Consider the following 25,756-nt stretch of genomic DNA (forward strand, 5'->3'; position numbering starts at 1 on the left):
AAATGTTTTTCCTCTCTGTTGCAACAAATTTGAATATGAATAAATCCCTAGGGAGGAAATCCAGCCTGTCTGCAAGCATTCGGACATACTTAATACATTGAAATATTTGTTTACAAGGTGGTTTTACTCTGTAATATTTTACTTTTCCTAGTTTGGCACCTGGACTGTAAGACTGATCACCTTGCTTTTGCGTGACTGATGATCGAAATACGCTGCATTTTACTCTTTGAACTTCAAAAGAAAACTTTGCAAAAACGTTTGTTACAAAGAGATTATATATTTTTTCTGTTGGGTCAAAACACCACTAAATCGACACGACAAAGTATAATTTTCTTCGATTTTATCCATTGTTTTATAAGTGGTATATCTCGTGATGTATTGGTTACCGCTTTTTACTAACGGAATCCTTGTCTCGGATTCAATTTCCGACTATCTGGTAAATATTTCATAGCCCCTGAACACCCGGTACCCGAAACATAGATCCCTTGCATTTTGTAAAAAAAAATCGAGATATGCTGTGAACGGTGTAACAATGCAGTACCCCATGCACAATTACTTTTGAAAAGAGAATGATCTTAGTCAAAACGTTGTTTAAATTTATAGATACGTACGTGATGAAAACTGCTCACGATAAAAAAACAGAAGCCTTGCTTTATAAATACTCAAATTATATATCTTATTTCTTACAAGTTTATTTGAATACTGTCCTTTTAAAATGATACTCTCAGTTTAAAATAAATTATGTTTTGAGTTCATTTTGTAGGTTGTTACATTTTATTCTACCCAAAACAGTTTTTTTGTAATTTCATACATTTCATTTTACCCAAAATGAAATGTTGAACACGTTTTTGTTTATTTAAAACAGTTCCCAATTAATGACCCTGTGGGACCCCACACAAGTAACGTAGTTATTACAACAAATTAAAAATACCTAAATTTACCTTGACATTATTTTTCAATTGTCTAAATAAACATAGTAATATAAGCGTTTGTCTTTTTGCTTACATTTAAAATACCAAAATAAAAAACTTATAAGCACTTCTTTGTGCTCACCTATATTTTTTGACATTTTCCTAAATTGGTGTCAGTCAAACAACTGCTACTACCATTGATGCAAATTTGATTTCTTTTGACGGTGTTTTCCAGAAAATTCATCAAGATTCCTAGGGAAGTTTGAATGTTACCTATTGAGGTACTTAGAGTCTGTGGCTTGTTGACGTGTACAAATGGGTTTAAATAGCCCCACGGAAAAAAGCTGAAATTGCTATTTTTGGGAATCCTTCCTAAACTAATGTTGCGGTGGTTATAATGAAAGGCAGTTTACACGTATACAATACAATATGGTTTTGTCCCGGACTCGACCATTGTCCACGTGTAAACAGCAATTTGTAAGACATACAATAGTCCCGAGACATCGTAATCGAGATAGACGGGCAGGCTATCTCCGCATAACAATGATTACCCCCCCCCCCTCCCATCATGCACGGCCGCATTGTTCTCTTGTGAATACCTACAAATAGGACCTTATTTCAATAGCGATTTTTTTGACATGAACGTGTCACTCCCAAAAAAAATCTCGAATTCTTCGAAAATGGATGCAGAATTTTTATTTTTTTCAGTTAGTCGTTCAACAATTCCAGTACATCTTAGCATAAAATAAATATTTTTTTTCGTTTATTTATTTTTCCACCGCTCACGAATTTTCGTATTGTCTCAGCGTTCTGCATGGTCGAGGCTGTTCACGGAGCTGGGACAAGACAATATTGTCATATCTATTGTGTTGTCCACATGTAAACGGCCCTTTACAATTATTTTTATTAAATCAAATTGTTCAAAGTTCTACAATTATGATGAGCAAGGAAGAAGTACCCAAATATTTTATTTTATATCAAAATAATAATAAACTTACTCTCTCTGCCGTGTGATTTATTTACACAGTACAAAAGAAAAAAAACACGGACAAAAAATATGCATGGGTAAACCAAAATTAATAATTCTATGGCCCAGAACTTGTTTATCGTCTAATCCGGTAGACATAAAAAAGTCAGTGAGATGTGCGTAACCACATTTATTAAGATGTTTGATAAAAAAAACTAACGCCTAGATGTTTTACTTTTTATAAAAAAACCCAATAAAGACTTAGTTTTTTTTTCATTCCATTATTATACTATGTAAAAAAATCGTATACAAAATTTATTTAAGAATTATCCTCACTTAGAAGCACTGTAAATAGTATAGCTTACTTTTTTTTAAAATAATTGTTTTCGATTCAATAAAAGTAATATTTGACCATTAATTTACTTATTTTTAATTGTTAAAACATGAAATTGTTTTAAACACATAATGTAAACATACCTACTAATAGTTATTTATGATTTTACTTACACTTTTAAAAAAATATATATCTTTCACCTTCAGAAGTAATTCGATTGATTACTGCATTAAATTTAATTATGTTTATCTGAAGTTTATCAAAACCTTGCATTGCTTTATCTATTTATCTATATTTATAAAAATAATGATAAGAAGTTACTTCGATCATATTTTGAACAGGTCATTGCTCCGGTCTCGATCAACACTGCTAAAAGTCATTACCACTGTTTTAAGTAATTTACCAAATTCACATTAAAATGAATTAAATTGATTTCGACAACTGTATCTCATTTAATATACATTTGTGTTCTTTAGTCGACATCACCGGGTATATAATTGCAGGTCAGAAATATTTATGAGGTAGTTTAGTGCCACTGGAAATTGTTTTCTTACACGCGGTAAAAATTAGAGCGTTTAATTGTAAAGCGAAGTTTCTCAAAAATGTATAAAATTTTTAAAAAAACTACTTTGAACGATGTCACACAAGTTCTTGTTAATCAACTAATCATTGATAGAGTCGACATGTGTTGTGATAGATTTGCGGTTTTCGGGAAGCCACTTTTTTCAACGTTCAGTATATTTTGAGAGGTACGGGGTTCTCCTTTTAAATGTTAGGACACGATAAGAACTAATGACGTAAAGGTGGAGTAATTTCAAAACTTTGAAAAAACATAGCGATGATACAAAAAAATAAATATTTTTGGCATTATTTGATAGTCGATTAGAAAACAAAAAAAAAACAATCACTCAACGTACGTAATGACGTCTCGTAAAAATATTGTTTCTTTTTATTATAGGTTTGTAATTTTAGTTTTTAAAATTTGATTACATTTTTACTGTAAATAATTTAAAACATTGACTAATAAGCAATATACAATTCAAGAAATAAATACTGTATAAAGAAATAAATAAAAGTACATGTATAAAACATCAATAGTTATAATACTAGTAAAAAAACCTTTTCTGTTTCAATTTTCACAGAAGGGTTTAAAAATGTTTTTTTCACTTTTATGTTTTATTCTGCCTAGATAAACCATGTTTATGTTGCGTTATAAATATAAATTAATAAAAAATAAAAAAATTCTCACAAAAATCTATTTTAAAAATGTAAGTGTAAAAAATACGACGATCGTTGGCCAATTATAAATATAAATTACTTTATGTAAATCAAATTTATTCATCACGGTTATTTTTTAGTTTATCTTAATTTTATTTCAATTCAATTTTCTTGCTGTAAGGACGTCATATTAATTACTTGTGTAACTTGTCGATATTTTCACGCACTTAAAAACAATCACGTCAAAACCATAAAAACATCTCAGTTAATAACATTTTGTTATCGTGGTAATGTACTTTACTAATAAGATTTTAACTTTCGCATAAAAATCGACTAAAGCAAAGGAATTGATTTTTTTTTTTTATATCCCTAACATATTTTTTTAAATCTTTGAACCGTACGTATCTAAATAATTATTTAAATCTTTAAAAAGTTTTATCAAAATAATGATACTATTGTTAATACACTTATGTTTGATGAGTGGTTTCCTACCAGGTTGCGTCATTTTACCTGTATGCTGATAACGTGTGTTGAATGTATGTATCTGGTACGAGGTGGGTACGGAAAATTAGCTCAGTTCCTCAGTCGGTTCAGTTTCATTGCTCCGTTTGGTACTGTGTGGCTTCTTGTCGTGCGAAGTACTTTGTAGTATCGCGTGTGGTGTGTTCAAGGACCAAATCTAATTCTTATAAATATAACGCGCCATCCTATTAGCAAATTTAAACATTTCCATTGTTCTTTACAAAAAAACAGACATAAAAATAATTCTTCGATTCTTGTGTTAACCTTTATTTGGATTGAAGTGGCGAAATAAGGTATGAGCGAACATTTTACATTACTTTTAAAATTACATTTAATAAAAAAACATTCCTTTTTTGTTTTTTGGGATAAACATGTTTTCTTACTATGTATTCGTATATCTGTACGTCAGAGGTATAGAATCCTCAGCGACATTATTTTTTCAGGAGAATCAAAAAATAATATCCGTGACCGAATGAAGTTTTTATTATCTCTAATTAATAAAAAAACATTTTTTTAATTTATATACCTTAAAAGAATGTGTATAGAATACTATGACTAAAAGGTAAATTCAATTAATAAATAGTTTTATAGTATGCATCTGATAGCTGTAATTTTATAAAAATAATATCGATAACGGTTTATGCAGATTAAAAATGCCTTGCACATATTTATTGTGTTATATCACCAGATAAAGAAAAAAAAACATTTTCTAATCGAGCAAAAAGTGATTTTGAAAAATAGTGCTTTGGATCTGCCGTATAGATATGTATTCAAACGTATTAAATGCTATAGTTTATTCATTACTTTGTTTTTTTTTTCTCAGTTAAACCAAATTTGTAAAAGCCCTTTGGGTACTTATTTAGATTAAATCATTAAAATAAATTAACAATAAAATAATTTAAATAATAAAACATCAAATTAAATTTATATTTTGATCCATTAGATTTTTAAAATACTATTACTTATATTATTTATTTATTTGGTATATATTGAGTCTATTACAACAGTTACATGAAGAAACATAAATTCAAGAAACTGAACATAAAGAACATAAAACTATGTATCAAAGACAAACAAGGACAATACAATAATGGTATACAATACATACATCCATAAAAACGAATAACATAACGCTTCGAAATAAAGCATGACAATCCAACTTCATCCCACACTGTTTTAGTCGCGAAGAGATCTACAAAAAGCCGGAAGATCTATCCCAAAGAATTCCAAGTCGTATGATAAATTGCCTAATCTACACATTCTTGACATTAGGGCCTAAAAACAAAAGTTACTCTTAAATGATTTATTGAATAGCATATTTTGACTTCTGGTGACATGGTTGGGAACATGAAAAGAAATTGATTGCGACAGAGATGGGAAATCACTTATAGCATTAAGTATTTTGAAAATGCAAATAAGGTCCATCACAGTTCTACGTCTCTCCAATGAAGACAGATTAAGAAATTGCTCGATTTCAAAATAGAAATAATTGCCCCTTTGTAATCCGAGCAACCGAGCCACTTTTCTTAGAAAACCTGTCAGTATTTAGATTTTTAATTTCTGTATATTAATGTTTAGTTCATAAGTACACATGTAGTCTTGTAAATAGAAAAATCTGTGCTTTTTTAAAATTTTTTTGTTCAAATTTTTTTTTACAATAAACATGATAATAAAACAGAGTATTAAAAAAATAAAGCATAATTACATATCAATGAAGTATATATTAATAGAAAAATAGTAAACAAAAAAATCCCACAAAGGCATGGCCTGTTCGTGGGTATACAAGAAAATGTTAAAGAATTTTTGCTCCTAAAGTAAATAATGGACAGTTATAATAATTTTGTTTAACATAAGAAAGAAAAAATAAAGTATTCTGTAGAAGATAATATGTTATTTTTTTTATAGTACCTAATTAAAATAGGAAATAAAAAATATTTAAAAAAAACACAAAAATATTCCTTGTTATTAAAGGGCAACAAAATAAATTATAGAGTTCATATCTTTAGTTTGAATCCAGGATAGTGCATGTTTTTTAAAAGAAAGAAAATTTCGAAACTAAAACTATATTGTAGTGCTTTCGATTATGTGGTCTTAAAACAAAGTCAATAACGTTTTGAGTATGTCCAAACGTTTGTAGATATACTGGATCTCCTCTTTAGGGATTTACATTGATCCAAATTCGTTGCAAAAGAGAGGAAAAACATCCTCGAGAAGGGAATATAGAGTTGCAACAAATTTGGATCGATGTTACTCCTTAGAGAGGAGATCCAGTTTGTCGACATATATTTGGACATACTCAAAATATTTTTGTATAAACTAATGGGTTAAAGAAGTGTAAAAAAAAAATAGAATTGTTTTCAGGCGTTGCCTATTAGGTGAATTAGTTCAGCCGAGCCGGATGAATCTTCTCACCCACATGATTTCAGCTCTTTTACTTCACAAAAGTCAGCAGATGGAAGAGTTGAGGAAATGTTTAAACATAGGTAGAATGGTAAATGTTACACAGTCTGTAAAGTAGCCTCTTAAACCCGCCAATGACAGGTCATAAGCCCTCTAAATACCTAGACTTCTCTATTCCCTTTTGATGGGTATTTTCTCTCTCAGTTGCAACTAATCTGGGGTAACACAAAGCATTGAATTTAATATATTACACACAATTTGGTGGCCTCCGTGATGTAGTGGTTAAAATGTTTGACTCATACGACTGACCGACTGGCTGACGACTCACTGACACGGAAGGTTCCAGGTTTGATTCCCAAGGAGAACACAAAAAAATGTGTTTTTACTCAAACCTGGGTGTTCTGTGCCGTATGTCACCTCTATAATTGGGCCTCATGGTCTGTTGTGGTGCAAATAAAAATAAAAAAATAACTAACAATAATGATTTAAATTGCAACTTTAATAGTCTTACCTTTTTTGGTGTACTGTTTATGTTTTTTTATTTGACGAATTAATGTTTATGTTATTTTGTCACCAATCACTACTTGTGTATACTTACATATGCTACTTCGGAATGATTGACCCGATAATTCTATTGACTGGGTTACGATTTTTTTATCATAATGGCCTCATTCCATGCATAAAGTGCTCGTGTGGGAAGGTGTATATCGCTAGCCTAAAGCAATAGTGAGATAAACCCGAAATTTCCAATTTCGAGATACACATGCATATATATTTATAAATAAATGTTTTCAAATAACAAAGTATTAAAGTTAGATAGTTAACCAATGTGAAAACATAGAATTCATAATTCATAACCATTTCAATACCTTAAAGTCCGGTTATCTCAGAATTTATCCTTGGGAGATATCTCACTATTGCTTTGAACTAGCGAAATACTCAGTCCCTCATAATACCTACAACTTACAACCACAAATCGATTACATATCTACCATCCATATATATTTTATAACACAAAGAAAACAACCATTCAAACACGGAAAAGTATTGCTATTTAATGTACCTAACTTTTGTATAATCTTATTTCATTATTTATAAACAAAATAAAAAGTAATGTGACTTCGTGCGACCCACAAATCAATTTATGGGTATACCTAATGCTATTTTCACACGCTTGCCACAAGCCGCTTGGCAAAAAGCTTGCCATGCGTACGCATATCAAACGTCAGCATCCATCCACACGCTTAAATCCTGAGCGTTCATTGGTTCATTTAATCTAAGACTTCCTTTGATCTGTGTACAAAATTCATACACCGCATCGTCCCAAACCACGGCAAGCGCTTGCAAGCGCCTGCAAGGCAAGCCTTAATGCTTGGCCATAGTGGCGAGCGTTTTTCGGCACGGTGCGGTTGCGGTGAACTCAAACATACGGCAACAAGTGTGGTGTCCATAGTGACCGCACGCGGCAATTCTCGCTCGCGCCGCTCCGCATAACGCCCGCCACTCTATGGTCAATAACTAACTCCCGATCCACACGCTTACACTTGTCTACGCTTAGCAAGCGTGTGGAGTTTTATTTAATATTTCAACGGAGATTTTCCTTACCTCTCCTTTTTCCTTCTCACTTTCTCAGCTTTTGCGCTTGATTTCCTTTTTCATGTTTTTCTTCTGAGAGTAGCCATCACTTACTCACGTTGCTGGTTTTATTTCACACTCAGAACTATATTCTCCATCCACCTGGACAAAGAAAATTAAATGATCAAGATTAGCTGCGATTGGAGCATCAATGCAGTACTTTACATACTACTTAATGCAGATAGGAAAATGATTTTACGAATATATTTATATAAATAGGTGTTGACAAACGTTGTATCCGTTTTTTTTTAATTTAAAAATGAACACCAAAGTAAAACGAAATAATAAAAGTTATTCGTCATTCAAAATAAAATTTTCTGTTACACAAGGTACTTGTGTGATTTTACGCTATATGTGAAGGATTAAGTAGTTGAGGGTTTGGTTGGAGTTCCTACACCAGTTAGAGATTTAGAGAGAAGACACGAGGTTGATGTTTAATGCGTATTTATTACATGGCAAATAAGATACAGCACTTGGTTGTGTAGCACGAGCATAGCGGCGATGATGGGTTGAAGAGACTGCACTTGAACTGCATGCTGGAGCTGAGTGAACGGCACTGATCTTGTTGGGCTGATTGAACGAGCTGACTGATGTTGACTGCGTCCTGTGGTCTCTTTATAGAGCATATTCGTTTGTAGTTCATTTCTTCATGGTAGGGACAATGTGAATGTGCTGCAGGGCGACGACCCCTCCTTATGTGCAATATTGCTAGAATTGAAATATAAGTTGTATTGGATTCGATAGAAAATGATGACATTGCATCGTCGGTCATTAGTCTACTTAAGGTGAACTAATTTAACACGTGTGTGTCATTGACTATGGACCCTACATATGTATTAATTTATTTGATAACAAGCCTTCAAAATAGAATGCCAAGTAGACGAAAGTGAGCATTTTTGACACCTCTTTCTGTTCGCGTTTCATTGAAGGGATAAAACTGCCAAAGCTGCTAGCGATATTTGCGCAGTGTACGGTGAAAATTTTCTTCTTGCGGTGCCTTATCGGGTCCCCCCGACGAAAGCATCTCGGTCCTGCGCTACTCCGAGGCCAGAACAACAGCTTGTTGGATGTACTCGCCATAGTGATTCCTGGGAAAAGATGACCAGAGTGGTTTCCCGTTGCCTACTCTGGTAGATTTTTCTGTCAGGATGACCTTCCCAGCTGGTTGGTTCTGGTTTGGAGGCGCCAGAAACTCGCTTTTTATCCTCTCGTTATCTACTGTGATCATACCGTTATGAGTGTGATCCCATTGCCCGAAGTTTGCGACGTGGGCGCTAACGAGTTGGACTAGTCAGTAGTGTTGTCGGTGAAATGCATTTGAGCATTTGCAGCATTTAATAGAATCACACTCTCCAGCAAGTCGTGACTCACTGCAACCCTTCTGACGGTTTGAACCCCACGGTGAAGTTTCAAGATACAATGAATTATTGACTAATTTGTTGTATTTTTTTTTGTGTACTTCTGTTCTCTTAATTTGGAAAAAAACGGACGAAACTTATGTGAACGCATAAAAATATTATATGTTTGTGTATATTAGGGTGAACCGATTTTTTTTTTTCAGAACTTCGAAATGAAAGCGGTCTAAAAAGTTGCCTTTTGGATTACTCGGAATGCAAAAAATATCCACAAAATATTTGATAATTACTACTTTTGACCCTCAACCAGAGCTTGACGTTTTCGAAAAAGTCCAGAGTGTAAACTTTTTACATTTCGGTAGTTTTAAAATGTGTTCGAATTTGTAATGTGATTAACTTATATCTTCGCTAACAAAAAAATAATTTTATCAATATAGATGATCAACAAAATATTTAAACAGTTATAAATTTCAAACCTCGGTTGAGGACCAAAAGTAGTATAGAATTTTTTTTTAAATATTTTTTACGTTCAATGTGATCCTTAGTGCAATTTTTTAGACTTCAAATACTTTAAAAGCTTCATACATCATCGGCCTACTCTAGTGTGTATGCCTGAATGAAAATAATTAAATATGTGTTCCCAGTCCCCCGTCCCACTAAATGCACTTGCATAATTTTGTTTTAATTTGCGTCAAAGTGCTTCAAAACCTCAGAGTAATAACACGCCACTGGCTACTATGATTTTAAAACCAACTGCCTGTATTTTTATGAAATGTGAAGCGTTTTGAATCCATTCCACTAGATTATGCACCAGCGAGTATAAAATTTTCGGTTCGTTTATTAGCTATGAGATATGCTTTTGCCAAGAGATTTTATTACCTACACACGTTTTTAGATTTAATCGAGTGAGTTTTTTACTCTTGTGTGGCAGTAATGTCACACTAGTCTACATACGATACAAGACTTAAAATATATTAGGGTATTAGAAGCGAACTTAGGAATCTCCATTGAAGGAGTTACTGAAGGAGATATTAGCGAAAATATTTTAATAAAGAGTAGTGAGATTTCTAATTCACAATTAAAACTTCACAAATTAAATGGTGAATGCTTAATTTGGGGTGTCAAGTAATGTAATTGAAATCTTATTTTGCAAGATTTAGAAACGATTTTGAATAATGCTATTATTTGGATCAGTAGGTTTTTATGTACTGTTTATTTTACATCAAAAACTAATTTTCCTTTTTTGGTGGAGATTTCTAAGTTTGGTTCTAATACCCACAAATCTCTTTTTTTTTTAAAAAGATTAATTTATATGTTTTGTAATCTTTGGATGGACATTTTCACGCCAGATTTGGAAAGTAAAATGTGTAGGATTATCCTGGATTTTAATACAAAAAATATTTTTCCTTGTTACGCTAAGAATAAATGTGACGCCGATACGGCAATAAACATGTATAAGAGGGAGCACAAAGGTAGAACTCATTACAAGGAAGACAGAGACGCTGTTTTGTTGATAGATTTCTGTAAAATAGGTTCCGTCGGTTATTTACAGTGATAGGGGATGCACGCATTAAAAATGAGCGGTATATTGATGATTTTAAATTTATATTAATATAACAAGTCTAAACTATATGTTTATTTAAACACTTTGTTTCCCGGAGCCGTGAAAACACGTGATTATATAACCACGCGTTTTGTCTTGGTCCCGTGTTTTCACGTGGATTACCAGCTGTTAAAAAAGTGCATATTGTCATCTAGTGATTTTCTTAGTAATTTTTCGCTGCTATTAAACTACGTGAGAACACGGGACCGGGACACAACACGTGATTATTATAATCACGTGTTTACACGGCTCCGGGAACAAATAAACATGAATCGTGACGTATTAGTGGCGTTGCCAATGAAATTATTGTTTTAGCGGGAATTCAAAATTACAAATATAAAAGTATTTTTTATGCTACTTATAATATTTTTTTACTGGACTGTATTTCATAGACCTTTATTATTTTATTTTTTTTTAAAAAACGTGATATTTCCCTATCCTACAGTATCTGATAGCTTCTTGAAAAAAAATTCAAGTTTTGTTTTTGCTCTTCTGTAAACCTCGCAAAATTCAGATTCGATAATATGCGTAGGGACCATTGATTCGTTAATACAAGTAAAAAAAATTAATAATAATACAATCGATTTTTCTAATGTGTTTTTAATTCCAATTTTTTAAACCCATGCCTTTTCCTGATGCCTGCAAATGTAAAGTGAGACTTGTATTCAAGCGTACGGTTGCATGAAAAAAAACATTACACTATTAAAAAAGTTTCTAAAAAAAATGTGATACATTCTTGGTTTTACCATTGGATATTAAAATATTAGCAGTTCATTTGTCTTGTTATGACGTGTAACGTTATTTCCCTAAAGACCGAAAGTACGGTCGCCAGCCGACATCAGTATGTAATTATTAGCGCCGCCGTGTTTAATTTACACAAAGGGTATTTTTCAAATGAACTTATTACCATTGAATAAAAAAACATGAACCTACGGATGTGGCCTTAAAAATACGAAAATGTTTATTTTTATTTTCCTTCCGTCTTCTTTACATTCACATCTAAAAATGGCAGACGCAAATAATAATTACTCATCTTTAAATCTATAATGGTCCACTAATAATGGTATTTAGAAGTAAGAAAATGGTGTAAATCTTAGTTGTGCTTAAGAACAAGGTCAACTGATCGTAGTTATGCAGAAAGCAGCCAGTCCACAATTTTGAAAAAATTAGATATTGATGTTATCGGGTGCATTAAGGTCAATTCTCTGTTTTGCTGAAAACAGCCAGACCGCTTTCATACAAAAAACTGTAATAATCACCTTCTGAAAAGCGTGTCGATCACAAAAACGGTATTTTTCAATTTGCAAAAAACACCCACAGTACTAGAAAATTCTGACGGTACCTTAAAAATGATCAATTACATAATTAGATTCTTGTTTGTAAAGTAAAAAAAACGTATGTATTCTTTGTTTATCATTTGTCAAAGTCAAAAACATTCCAACTGTTGTGTAGATTTGATTATTCACTCTTTTCATAAAGGTGCTGAAATAATTAATTAATTAATTAATTTTAACAAATTACAACAGGGATGGAACATACCTTAAAAGAGGGAATATGGAAGTCTAGGTATTTACAAGGCTTGTGACCTGTCATTGGCTGGTTTAAGTGGTCACTTTACACACTGAATAACATTCACCATTTTGCCTATGTCAGAACATCCGTATTTCTCCAATCCTTCCATTTGTTGATTTTAGTGAAGTTAAAGAGCTGAAACCTTTATTGTTGTGAAGAGATTCATCTGACTGAATTATTTCAAATACCAGGCAACGCCTGAAAGTGTGCCACTTAAACCAGCCAATGACAGATCATAAGCCCTGTAAATGCCTTAATTTTCATATTACTTTCTTTAAGGTATTTTCCCTCCCTGTTGTAATTTGTTAATCTTAATGACTCCCGAGGGGGTAAAATCCGGTCTTTTGCGTACAAATATTTGGACAAACTCTTATATTGTTTTTAATAATTTGCTTAATTCCCAGTTTCACTTTTCTATAGCTGGGTGCTTTCTGCATAACTACGTTTAATTGTCTTAAGATACATATGTTACGCGCGGAATTTCATAAAATTCATAAAAAAAATGGAACAAACATACAATTAAATATGTCTGTTTAACAAAACAACATGAATAAAATTTTTATTAGAGCAGTTAAATTTTCAAACGAGTTTATTTTAAACCGTCAGATAGACATTCAAGATTTTTTCTAAATTATATTTCAAAAACAATAATTTCTATTAAAAAATATCTCGGAATTATTTTTCGTAGACTGGGATAACGGAAGTCGTTACTATATATATCGATGTATCAGGGCCTCAATTATGATAGGAAGATAAAATCTATCTTCAATTTTATCTACAAAAAAAATAGAATGTTTACATTTCTTTTTTATAAACATGTTAAATTACCGGTTACCGACAAACATATTTTGAATTTTCAAACAAATATACAAACTTTCGTACATAAATATCGATATTAGTTTATACCGTCTCAGTATATATATATATATATATATATATCGCAGCCCAGTTCCATAAAGAGATAACTAGAAATGACTAGTTTTGAGTAATGGCCATTAAAGTTTTGACCGATCTAAACTAATTTGTAACAAAGGATTATTTATATCACTTTAAGTGAAATATATATTTTTGTGAAACATATGCATAATGGTTATCAGTTCAAGGAGTTGTTTTGAAAATTATCACGACGTTTTTTTTTTTAAATTTACTTATTAATATACCCTCTCGGATTTCATTCATTTAACAAATAATTTTCCTTTTTTAAATTCATATTCTATTAAATTATCTTAGTAAATATTAATGCTTAACCAAATACCGGTTTTTTATGTCTACCGGTTTTGAAACGTACCCGTATCTTCGTCAGGACACTTACTACACCAACATGCCAATACTAAAATACACTTTCATATTTACCGTCACCGTAGGTAATATGCTCGTACATAGTATTTACGAAAAAATACATACATTACATGCAGATTAAGGGGAATGCAAACACCACCATGTCCGAACATGCATTAAAATTAGGTCAATAATATTTACCGATATGTCACAGAATGTGTGGGGGGTGAGGTTAAAGAAGGGGAGGGGCTAAGAAGTTCAACTTTACACAATTGGTTCATTTTTGCCTGGAAAAGTGGGCTTTATTAAAAAGATATTTATTATTTATTTGCGGAATATTATTTTTTAACGCTTTTTTAATGTGAACCATCTTCGTGTTGTTTAATTTAAGTCTTTTTTTATTGTTTGAATGTAAAATATTTACTGCTGTATCGTTATTGAAATCGTGATTTGAATTTTTCAGATGATTGGAAAACTCTGAAAAATTATTAATATTCTAACATCTCGTGTGTTCTTTAATGCGAATATTAAATCTACGTAACGTTCTCCCAATATACCTTGATGGACACGTATTGCATTGTGATTGGTACACCCTTGAGTTGTTTAATATATCGGTTTTATATTTACATTTTGTAAGTAATTTTCCTGTATAAAAGTATAAAAGGCCGATTTGATATTTTTTGGAAATTTTTTAAAATTTTAGTTGAGGTATTATTTACATAAAAAGTCGAAGCATGGTTAAATACTAATTAATATTTACTAACATTAATTATTATTTTATATAAATAAAAGACGAGTGATACTTTAATCCACAAATTTGGAAGGTACAGTGACCGGATTCATCGCTTTCGCGACGTCTTCGAGACTGGTATCTTTATAGGGTGTTCAATGTATTTATACAAAACAGAGGTAAGGATAGATTATTCAAAATTATATGAAAGTAAATTAAATAAAATTATTTTTATCTCAAGGATCATTATCAATATTATTTTTTTTGGGTTAGTTGATATAATGCTATTTTAATAAGGGGGTAAGTATAGCATGTGAGCTCGCCAACACATGACAGTAAAAAAATTATTGTCTTTGAATTTCCTAGAGTTTTAACCATCGAAAAAAAGAAGATTGGAAATCAAAGCAACAGACAATTGAAATTTGATGAGTATTATTTTAATAGATTGTCTATTACGGAAAAAATACATCGAGAAATACGCATTTTTATTCATTGTAATAAAAACAGTACAGTAAATTAGAATAAATCATAATATGCTTTATATTTACAATATTAATTAAAATGCAAAAATAACATTGAATGCTTTAAAAAAATATATTATTGAGTAGTAGTGCGGCGAACATAAATTATATCATATTCTATTGCTGATGATAGGATTTTCAAAATCTTTAATTTTGTCCGGTAATTCATTTGATAATTTCAGGCCCTGGTTTATTAGTCTCGACTGTCATTGTTTCGTTTTAGAATGTTGTATAATATAATATTGTTTTGATATTCTTGTTTTGTTTAATTTTTTTTTTTTCAAGTTAAATTATTCTTCTCCCAGTAGTATGGATAATGTCCGTTTTTTACCCGAAACCGCGACCACCATTGTTTTTCAAATTAACATAATAAACATCATGACATATCGTTCGGTCAGCCAAAATCAATGAAAAGATTTACCATTTAATGTGGCGTGTAATGGTTCACCCAAAATGCATATTAGTTTAATCGTTGGTTGGCCGTTTTATAATATAGAAACGTTTTGTAATTTGGCTAGACAATATGTATACCAGCTAAAATGACAATCTGGCCACGACAGATACGTATTAGTTGATAGGTTCTGTCCGTTAAAATCGTGAAAAAAAAGTTTTGAATTAACTATCTGGTAAAAGAAGAAGTATATAAAATTGGAAACTTGTTTTCAGACGTTGCGTTGGTTCAGCCGAATGAATCTCACCCACATGATAAAGGTTTTGGCTCTTTTACTTCACAAAAGTCAACAGATGGTCGATGAAGAGTTGAGGAAATGTAGATGTTCAAACATAGGCAGAATGGTGAATGTTACACAGTGTGTAAAGCCGCCACTTAAACCAGAAATGACAGGTCATAAGCCCTGTAAATGCCTAGACTCCCATATTCCCTTCTTAAAAATGTTTTCCCACTCTGTTGCAACATATTTAAATATGAATAACCCCCTAGGGAGGAAATCCAGCCAGTCTGCAAGCATTTGGACATTCTTAGAACAGTGTATTTTATTCGATTTCTAACAAAAATTTAGTATTTGAATTTTAAATATACTGAAGTAACATTAAATTTGATAATTTTTGAGTTTTGAAGTTTGTTCAGTATTGTGTTTAGGCTTTGATTTCACATTTATTTATGTTGGCATTATAACAAACATACATTTTTATTGTAAATTTTTTATAGGTAATTACTTAATCAGTTCCGTTGTGCGTGAGTTATTAATATTAAATCTAAAAGATTGGGAGTCATAAATGGCTCAAGAGCTACTTACCACATTATTTTCCTGTACTTAAAACCTACGTATTTATTTCTCAAAGCACTCACTTTTGTGTTCTTAAGTATTTGAACGCAATTATTCAGAAATCAGCCAGTCTACAATTTTGAAAAAACGAGATATTTGTGTTATCGGCTGTTGTACGGCCAATTCTATCAGAACACCGCTTAAAACAACCAGGCCGCTTTCATTTAAAAAACATAATTACCACCTTCTGAAAATAGCGTTGATGACAAAAATGGCATTTTTCGATTGGCAGAAAACACCCACAGTACTAAAAAAATCTTACGGTATAGATGCTAATGGGAAGATTAATGTTCCCGGAAATCTAGTTCTCAAAAATAAATTAAAACGGTTAAATACATATGAATTTTTATTTTACAAATTCATTAATTTTTAAATACCTGTAATAGAAAAATATGTTTCAATGCAGAATGTCACCTAACATATCCAAAGTTTGAATGAAGTATCACTCAGTATTAGAACTAACTGTTGTTTGCAGAATGCATATTATTGATTAGGGAAATTAGATGCAGAATAGAAATAGCACGATCAGCATTCAATGGCATGAAATCATTCTTCTGCAGTGATAGTCTTAATTTAAAACTGAGACAGAGGTTGGTCAAGTGCTATGTGTGGTCAATACTGCTCTACGGGGTTGAAACATGGACTCTCAAGGTGAACTCCATGAACCGATTTGAGTCTTTTGAAATGTGGCTTCACCGGAGAATGCTGAGAATTCCGTGGACAAATTTAGTGCCCAACGTGGAGGTGTTGAGACGAGCCAGTGCCGAAAAAGAACTACTGTCCTCAATGAAACAGAGAAAACTCGCGTATCTGGGCCATATCATGCGCGGAAGCAAATATACGCTTCTACAGCTGATTATGATGGGAAAGATCGAGGGAAAGCGTGGAGTTGGAAGGCGACAGATGTCCTGGCTGAGAAACATCCGCAACTGGACGGGAGTGCGTGGGGTTGAGGCGCTGTTCCAGTTGGCGCAGGACCGGAATGCCTACTCTAGAGTGATCGCCAACGTCGGGGAGACCTGATATGGTACAGAAAGATGCAGATATTATAGGTTGTGTGGTCAGTCAGACCTTCTAAAATCACCAAAATTCCTTTAACACGTAATTAACTTTTTTAGAAAGTTATTATAACAAATTAATCAAGTGATTCTTTCCAATTTAGTACCTTAATATGGATATTAAATAATATGTTCAAAACATAACGAAGAAATATAGATCAAAACTTTACTCGGACTGTTTTCTGCAAAACGCTCATCTTAGATTGTGTACAGGTCAGCCAGACTTAAGAAATCATTGAAAGTACTCAAATACATAATAATTTCCTTTTAGTGTTATAAAATAAACGAATGTATGCATTATTTATTATTTGTCAATATAAAAAACATTTTAATTCTTGTGTAGTTTTGATTTTTAACTCTTTTCACTAAAGAGCTGTTATATCAGTTTCACTTTTCTTTGGCTGGCTGTTTTCTGCATAAGTACATTCAATTTGATCTAGGCTGTAGATTCATATTTTAAAAACAAAAAAAAAACTTAACGGGAACAATGAATGTCTGCATTTCAATAAAAGGCCTTAATTGAAAACACCTTGACGAATTTTCAAATATTTGAGTTGGTTTTTTACATCGAAATCAAATGTTTATAGTATACGTAAAAGTTTTATTTCTCCAAATTTAATTTAGTTTATAGTTTTTTTTAAATTGACGCGGTAACTTTAATTTTTTAATAATGATCTTGTTTTTTATAATATTATTGCTGTACCATATTATTTGATTATATTATATCCCTACTCTAAACAGGACTTGGGACTTGGGCTTGTGTTTTAATACTGCCGCGCAATTTCCAAACCGCAGTATCTCATAAAATTTTACTTTTGAGAAAAACGAATAAATTTTAGTAAATAAACTGCAATGATATTGATTAGAACTTAATTTTTAAAAATTTCATCATTCAATTAATTCTGAGAAAACAGCTTGTCATATAAGGTTATTCAAATTCGCATCAGTTACTTACTGCAGACAAAAAATTGCCCATAACTAGTTAAAATGCAATTTTAAACCTTGATGCTCCAAAAAAACCTGCTTTTAGTAATTGTTACTGTCTAAAATGCAGTATTTCATTAAATTTGCGTTTTAGTTGGTTTTTGTAGGAAACTTATAACAGATAGAGATATGTGAAGAGATATGATACTTCTTTTGGAAAACCTGACAATACATTTTTAAATATTGATCCGCTAATTTTTATCTAAACTCAACCGAATAGCGTCACAACACAATACCGCATTCCTTCCGTGCGCCTTAAACTTAGATCCCGACTGTACTTTATCTGTGTCTGGGCAAGGTCTGGGCAGACGGATAATGGATCGTACAGTTCAGTGTGTGAAAAAGAACCAGAAACCCGGATGAGTGTATGTTTATAGCCCCAAACGATTTCATTTTCTCTGTTCAGTGATCAATCTTTTTTTTATTCCATGGCTTCTCTCAAGTAAAGATTCTGAAATAGGAAATCGAGTGGAGATTAGAGATAAATTTGTTTCATAGTGTAATGGTAAATACATTTTTTTTTCATGCATAGGTAACGAGTTCGATTCCTGGCAGGGTAAACATGAAATCTTTGTTTTTAAGGTGGTTCTTTGCTGCAATATTTCACTATCCCTGGACTTACCCATGTGAAAGATCGTCATGATATATGAATAATTATGCATGTACCTTTCTCCTACTTCACATGAGAGTAGTTCAATTTTTTTATACTTTATATCATAACTCAATAACTACAAAATTACATCATTTGATACTTGAGTTAGTTATTTAAATTTATATGTATATATTACCTTTTTTAATATCAAATATAAAAGAATATAAAAATCGCATTTTTTGCACATCCATCGTTGTCCTACAATCACGACGAAATGATATAGTTACGCTGCAATTGGAATACTTATGCAATCCCCTTTGCGTCACTTGGTGGAGGGAAATGACAATGCCGATATAATATCGGTTTTTTATATTTGGAATTTCGTTTTTCGTTGGGTCAATGAAGAGATTATTAATTACGAAAATCTTTCTATCAAATTTTAATTTATTAGTATTTTTTTTAATGAAAAAGGAATGGGTGGATATTTTTATGCAGGAATTATTAACACTACCAATAAAATAGAGTGTAAATCCAAAGGTCAGGAGCGTGAAGATTAATGAGCTCATCAATAACCAAACAAGGTCACCAAAATATGGACATCTTTCCTATACAAACTATTAATATTTATTCCTAAATGTAACTTGTAAGGGTTGCAATGAACTTTTCATCCGTTTTTTTGGGAAACAAACAATGTTAAAATGTTAATTATTAACTTATATTTATCTTCTTCTCCCTCTACTTTAAAAACGTTTATTTCATGTTCGTTTCTTTGAATAGTCATTTCATTTATACTTTATTTGTAAAGATCTATTGAAATTCTAATTTACACAAATTATTCACCTTACCAACACATGTGTAAAGTTTGTATAATTAAACAAATCAATTTATGAATAGAAATCTGACGATGAATAGGCACTTTGGTTTTGTGTTAAGAAGGTATCTTTTATCAATATGTGTTCTTATTCTTAAGAATTTTGAGATATCGACGATTTAAAATTTATTGACTTTGTCTGTCTTGTCTGCAGAAACTGTATCAAATTATGTAATACAATACAATAAAACTTAACTCTCACTTCAAGGTGATGTCTTATTGTGTACCCAGTAAACATTACATCTAATAACTTTTATATATCTGTAAATACAATAAATACTGTGTTAAGATTTCAGGTAATATTTTGTTATACATTTACCTATTGATTGAAATAATTTATTATTAAATAATACATGCTTATTGGGCACAGAAAAGGAATTTTATCAGAAATTGGAGATAAATCACCAACACAATCAAAAGTTTACCAATGCGTCGCATTGTCGCAGCGATAAAGTCAAAGAGTACCGAATAAACGACTGTCTCAAACACTCTTTACATCTCACTCTCGACACTATAAATATATTCTCAAGTGAGAGAAACAACTTCACGCATGATGCAGGCTAGTTTGCACCACTGCCGCAAAATGCCAGTTGCTCTCAGTTGCTCTCGAAGCTTCACTAAGGGTTGTCCGTTTGCTCGTGCTATGAGCGGTAGCAAATGTTATTAGCGATTACACTAAAAATAATATCACTTTGACATCAAATATAGTTGATTAAAGTAATTGACTATAAACGTTCCATTTTTCAAATTTTAAATCCCTAATTTTTGCATGCGTATTGACTACAGCGCCTGAACGCGTGGATTTTTTAGCACAGTAATGGAAGGGTTAAATTTAATTTTACTGTTTATTACTTTTTGGGCGTATTTTGATTAATGCATTTGACTTAAAAAAAACAAAAAGTAATTTTAAATACGGTGTTGTTTTAAACAAAAATAAATGTTCCAACAAATAATATGGTGAAAAATTACTTCTTACGCTGTAGTTCCTGAACTGATATTTATAAGTCAGACTGACCATCTTTTCATGTTGCTTTAAATTGAAAAATAAATAAATTAAAAATGATCGAGATACGCTGAAATGATTGAATAATGCTTTATTTGTTTCAGGTGAGGGTAAGATCTGAGTCTATCCTCTTATTTTTTATCATTTTTTTACATTTTATATTGTTTAAATATACTATGATCTTTAAAACTTAGAATAACACGTGTGGATTTGAACGATTTGTAACAGCGATATGTAAACGGCCCTTATGTTATGTCAAGTTTTATTTTTTTATTCTTAAAACCGTAGCCAAGCAATCAATATCAGTACATTTGAATAAACATAAATTGTAAAGTATAATGAAAAGTTGTGAATAAAAGCTCTCTTTATGCGTTCAGGAATGACGTCATATCCGTAAAACTAACAATGATTGTCACCTTGATGTTTATACCTTCAATTTATTTTCCGAAAAGCTATCTATTTGTTCCCGGTGGCTTAAAAATATTGTGAAAACTAATCGATCGCCAAATATTGACAGAAATTAATAAAAGATTAATGGTTTTACTATCAGTGAAGGATATCATCAAATTGAAATTTGTTTTGGAGACTTATGATGTTTATCAAGTTTAAATTGGCATGTTCTTCGATTTGATAAAATACGGCTTTAAAGCCACTGATATTCAATAATATAAAATGAATGTTAACCTTACCAATAAACAATAAGTCAAATACATTAGTATGGATATGTTCAAGGCGCACAGGGGATTATCGTAAAGTAAGGGTAAGTAGATGGTATACATGGGTTTTCACGGCCATATCGCAAAACTTCAGAGGAAAGTTTTTTATGACGTTCTTTTAAAAATATCCACATAAATTTTTCGGAAAATCTTATTAAAAAAAATAATGGATTCAACAATGTTTTAAGTATGTCGAAATGTTTTTTGCAACTGGCTGGATAACTCCCTAGCGAGGAAAGTCTGCTAACATTTGGACATACTCAAATCATTGTTGAATCAATTAACTGGTTTAATAAGAAGTATAAAATATAAAAAAATGTTTTCAGGAGTTGCCTAGTAAGTGGATTTGTTCAGCCGGATGATAAAGCTTTCAGCTCTATTTTTTAAAATAAATTACAATAAATATTTGCGTTCTTTTACCCAAATATTTTATTTTCAGGGCCATTTTCATAGAGTTGTAAATAACTCGCTATTAGAAAATGGAAATCATGTTAGGGTAGAGTGAGATTCAAACCACGGACATTTTTTTAATATTTTTTATTTAAATCTTAAAGTAGGGCACACATATCATACATATTGTTATGTGTGTTCTAATAATAATATTGCTAATATATTTAATTTATAAATTGTTTATCACATATGTCTTGACCATTATTTTAAATTTTGATATGTTTTTTTCTTCATAAATATTTTTTTCCATTTCGTAATACTTTTTAATTGCTTTAAATAAAATTGAATTTTGTGATCAGTTAAAATCAATTTGATCCGTGAGTCCGAAACACTAGCCACAGGACCACAACCAGACTCACAAACTTTTACTTTACAATAGTCAAAATATGGATGAGGTGAGAAAATGTGTATGTTTAAACATAGGCAGCATGGTAAATGTTTCACTGTTTGTTAAGTGGACACTTAAACCAGCCAACGACAGGTCATAAACCCTGTAAATGTCTAGACTTCCATATTCCCTTCTTAATTTTTTTCCCCCCGCTGCATCGGATTTGGATCTCAAAATAATTGAGATCAAAAACGTATTTGACCGAAGAAGCTATACGCACCGAACGCGGGCTAAAAAAGCGTCTGGTTAAGGGAGGGATAGGGGTTTGTGAAAGAGATGCTAGTCCGAGACAGAGGATTTTCTCTTTTTTCAAATTATTGTTTTTTTTTTTTTTCATGAATAAAACGAATTTCATTTATTATTTTTTTTTGTTTACCATGAGTTTCTCTGAAGTTTCGCGGTCTGGTTATGAAACACCGTGAATATGTGTGTGTTTGTGTTTGTATGTATGTGCCAATTTGTAGTGAATACAAGTGGACTTATTTAATAATTATTATCAAGGATTGTGTTTTTTTTATTTTTTAATCCTTCATGAAGAAACCAATTGACCACCTTATAAATCAATGTAAAATTATCATGAACTTCCTGAGCTAAAACCAAAATCAAAAATACTTTTAAAAAAATATTTTAAAAACCTTAACATATAAGTACACATAAACTTGCATACAAATATGATAATATGTTGTGTTGAGAGAAACACCAAAAGCCGTGTCGTTGGCAGGGTCGAACCCCGCTTTTAACCGCAACGCGTAATCCACTGCAACGTCAGATCGGACAAGATGTTTAACGTTGTGCACCGAAAAAACATTTTCAAGTACATTTTGTCTTTATTTTTCGCTACCCAACTACGTGTTTATTGAAAAAGAAAAAACTAAATTAAACGTTCAAAAGTGCGGATTTATAATCGTCGGGTCGTCGGGTCACCATTTGTATAGGATGGGTGCACGTGGATTGATTTGAGGTTAAATGAGAAAGATGGATTACAATAAAAGTTATTTGTTTAGTAGATACACTCGAGTTACATCCTAACATTTTTGTACAGAAAGAATTTACACTAGCGAACACTGGACGGAGAGCTGTGGTGAGCGGTACGAAATGTCAAGATGAAATGTACTACGCTTTTCCGTTGCACGACGTTTTATATCTTGCCCGATCTGACGTTGCAGTGGATTACGCGTTGCGGATCAAAACGGGGTTCGGCTCTGCCAACCACACGGCTTTTGGTGATGCTCTTCTCAATTGCTTTAAATGTTATTTGTTCATAAAATAAATAAATTGGAATACAAATAATAGGAAAATATCGATTTTTTAACATTTTTAAAGTAATAAAGGTCTATGAAATACTGTCTAGGGAAAAAAATATTTTTTTGTTACTTATTTGAAGCATAATGAATATTTTTAAATTTGTAATTCTGAACTCCCGGGAAAAAAGTCATTCCATTGGCCACGCCCTTAATACGTCACGGTTCATTTTTATTTGTTCTTGACCATTCAAATTTATTTAAAACATTGTCGCGAATCTACCAAGGCCATACGTGTTACGTTTTCCTAGTGACGTATTTTAAAAATAAATATTTTTTAAATTTATAAATGAAAACATTTCTCCACAATATCCATATTGATTTCGAAAATACAATTAATTATTCTAAATCCATTTCGCGTACTTTTATCGGTATCCTTAGTATCCTTTTATAAGAAAACTGTTATCTATTTCTTTTTGTACTGGCATACGAGTCATGAAATATACTGGGATCTAATTATGAAGTTATGTGACCCTAATATGGCTGTCTTGTGTCTTTTGTTTGTCTGAACTCATAAAAATTTCATCTGAGTACACAAAGCAACAACTCGACACGTTTTGTCTGTGATGCATTCAGATTATAATATCTTGGATTATTTGATTGTTTCAGAGATAAGTGATACGAGAAGTGCAACTGGATCCACACTGGAAACTTGAGTGCGCAGATGACGGAGGCGTTGTGGTTTAGGCCGCTAGTTCTTGATTCCTCTGGTGCTCTTTGATCTGTCACAGTTTGTGTTGTACCCACCGCCAAGGTTTGTTCATCTTTCACTTTTTGCGTGCTGCACGGTAGGGCCTCGACAATCCGGACTGTCAAAACATGACCTTGGCGGATTACAGAGGCGTCCGGATTGTGATCTGCAATACTTTAATAGTAAATAAACGCATTTGCTTAATTTCTTCAATGAGGAAGTTCAGTATTTTTTAAATATTATTTTATTTGTTAATATACTTTTAAACTACAAGTATATCCAATATACCTCCGCTAAAAATTTCAACGCTTATCAGTTTATGGTCTACCTCTTCGTTCCTGGACTGGTACCTGAAGCGTAAGACTGATCATCTTACCTGCATGTTACGAAAATGATCAAGATACGCTGTGATTGGTGTACCAATGCAGTGCCCTATGCACCATTAGAAGCGAGAAGGGAATGATGATAATGTCATGCGGAATAACTAGAACGTGTGTATTTGATTGATCATATAATATTGACAATATGTACTGCATTGCAGGTTACAATGTAAGGTTTTAAAGTTTCCATATTTTTGTATTACATTCGTGGTTTTGTAAAGAAACATTTCAATTTCGCTAAATTAGTTTTTTATAAAATGATAGTAAATATACCAAACCGAATAAAGGCACTAGTATCAAAAGGATTTGCAGTGTTACAGAAATTTGATGAATAGGTATTTGAGGTTTCGTTGTCTCGTTTTCCGCACCTCAAAATTAAACCGATTTTTTATTTTTAAAGAGTATTAAAATAGAATTTTCTGCCTCGGTATCTTTTCTGTATTTTCAAAAATTTTTATCGTTTTTGTACATCGCACAGTCGTTGACGAAAATAAATAAATTCCGGTTGAATTCGTTCCTGCTGCCAACTGTGACACGGTACTTCTTGTACAAAAACACATTTGTTTCTACACAACACGTATTTAAAAAACAAAAAAACAAAAAAAAAGAGCAAAACAAAAGAGACACTCTAATGGTAAATAAATATCTTGAGTGAGTAAAATCACTGTGCATTAGTGCCATAATCCAGGGAAAAATACGGGAATACGTTTGTATGAAGAAAAGTCGTACCACGTTTCCTAAGGAGCTGTTTCGGGAAAGGGGCGGGCGCTTTCATTGTAATCTTTAGTAATATTTATTCATTTTATTTTTTATTTTGAATCTAGGGCACACATACACGTATCAGTTTCGCATTTCTACCTATTTTGCATTTAATTGAATAATCTGTCTTATTCTGTACTCATTCGATTTAAAAAAATATATTTGGGAATAGCTTAAGACAGAGACTGCCGGCGTAATCGGCTATCTTCGACTTTGTAGAGGGTACACGAA

At 31.9% G+C, this 25,756-nt stretch overlaps 1 protein-coding gene across 2 annotated transcripts in view; it reads left to right on the plus strand.

The window, feature by feature from the left end:
• The window catches only part of LOC148278083 (protein GDAP2 homolog), a 202,617-nt gene that overhangs the window by 21,602 nt on the left and 155,259 nt on the right, over window positions 1-25,756 (plus strand). Inside the window, exons 1-2 of one of the 2 annotated variants that reach the window (XM_088231899.1) lie at window positions 4,014-4,245; window positions 24,305-24,449. The gene's annotated coding sequence lies outside the window, so the exon portion shown is untranslated. Of the gene's footprint in view, window positions 1-4,013; window positions 4,246-24,304; window positions 24,450-25,756 lie in introns of those variants that run through there. The other variant, XM_088231898.1, reaches the window with a different exon arrangement.

The sequence above is a fragment of the Micrasema longulum genome, unplaced genomic scaffold, assembly GCF_059751315.1.
Source record: "Micrasema longulum isolate JH-2025_06_02 unplaced genomic scaffold, ASM5975131v1 h1tg000930l, whole genome shotgun sequence".
NCBI lineage: Eukaryota > Metazoa > Arthropoda > Insecta > Trichoptera > Brachycentridae > Micrasema > Micrasema longulum.